We start from the raw sequence: 1,704 nt of genomic DNA, 5'->3' as shown, positions 1-1,704 counted from the left end.
TGTCAGCAGGGGCGTGGCCGGCAGGGGCAGGGCAGTGCTCGTGGCCCTGTGCTGGGCACTGGGGAGGCCACAGCTCGAGTGCTGTGTGCAGTTGTGGGGCCTCAGTTGCAGAAGGACATTGAGGGGCTGGAGCGGGTGCAGGGAAGGGAAGGGAGCTGGGGAAGGGGCTGGAGCTCATGTCCTGTGCGGAGCGGCTGAGGGAGCCTGGAGGAGCCATCCTGGAGAAGAGGAGGCTGAGGGGGGAACTTCTCACTCTTGGCAGCTTCGTGACAGGAGGGTGCAGCTAGGTGGGTGTGGGATATGCCCAGCCCCTGCCCTGGAGGGATCTCTGCTGAGATAAGGGATTTTGTAATGGCCCAGCAGGACTCCCTGGAAAGCCAACCACTTCTTTGGTCACGGCGAGAAAACACAGACCCCCAATCCTTTAGGAGACCCTATGCAGATCTTTTGTAACCCATTGGCCTTTACCCATCCCCTGTATCCCTATAAAAGCTAAGCCCTCTGCCCCTGTGAGGGAGAGCTCTCGTCCCTGGCTTTCCCCTTCGCCGGAGGGGACCAACAATAAAGCTCCCTTCGTGCGGAACCAGCCACAGGAGCCTCTCTGGTCTGGCTTGCCCTGGAGGCTGCCCTGCAGAGCTGAGCTGGAATCACGAGCTGATATCACTAAAGAGCTGACAGACTCTGCAAGGGCCCTCCTGCCAGCAGCTCTGGGAAGACACCGGGCCTCGGGAAGGCGATTTCTTTCGGGACCATCTCCCTGGACCGGTCACCTCTTCCTGGGTCAGAGCCACTGACCCCACACCAGCTGTAATAGGTGGGAGCCGGGCTCTGCTCCCAGGGAACAAGGGACAGGATAAGAAGACATAGTCTTAAGTGTGCCAGGCGAGGTTTAGGTTGGATACTAGGAAGAATTTCTTCTCATTGTTATGAATGTATTGTGATGTTGGCTTTTCGCATGTTACGTAATTGTTATGAATATATTGTGATATTGGCTTTTTTTTTTATGTTCCTTAATGTTAGAAAAACTTTACCTAGGTTCTGTAATGTAATACATGATATAGAATGTCTATTGTTTATGTAGTCAGTTTAGAAAAAATAGGCAGAGAAAGCCTTCACATTCCTGGAGTATCTTATCAGAGAAGAAGACGACCTGAAACCAGAGAGAAGAATTGATGGAGGGAGCAGAGATGGAATGGAGCCAAGAAGGAAGATAAGGCTGATGGGATGATACACAGAAACTCCAAAGAATTTATGAATCATGCATGATTGTGATGAATATGCAATAGGAGATGTACTTTTAAAGACGATCTTTGGATGTAGAGGTGTGCCTTTGGCTCTCTGCCAAAGCACCGGGCAATAATACCCTTTTTGCTATTGTCTCCTAATTGTCCCTTTTATTAAACTTTCCTTAAAACTTTACTAAGAGCGAACCTCGTTTTCCACACCATGAAGGGTGATGGGATATCAGAACGGGCTGCCCATGTGCGCGATGGATTCACTGTGGCGGGAGGTGTTTACGGAAAGCTTAGACGTGGCACTCAGTGCTCTGCTCTGGTCGCCACGGTGGCGACCGATCACAGGTTGATTCGCAGATCTCAGAGCTCTCTTCCACCTCAAGTTATTCCGTGATTCCGTGATTCCGTGATTCCGTGATTCCGTGATTCCGTGATTCCGTGATTCAGTGTCCGGCCCGCCGCACACTTC

The sequence above is a fragment of the Corvus brachyrhynchos genome, unplaced genomic scaffold, assembly GCF_000691975.1.
Source record: "Corvus brachyrhynchos isolate BGI_N302 unplaced genomic scaffold, ASM69197v1 scaffold58, whole genome shotgun sequence".
In the NCBI taxonomy this organism is placed as follows: Eukaryota; Metazoa; Chordata; class Aves; order Passeriformes; family Corvidae; genus Corvus; species Corvus brachyrhynchos.
The sequence above is the reverse complement of the archived record's forward strand: the minus strand, read 5'-3'. Positions refer to the sequence as shown.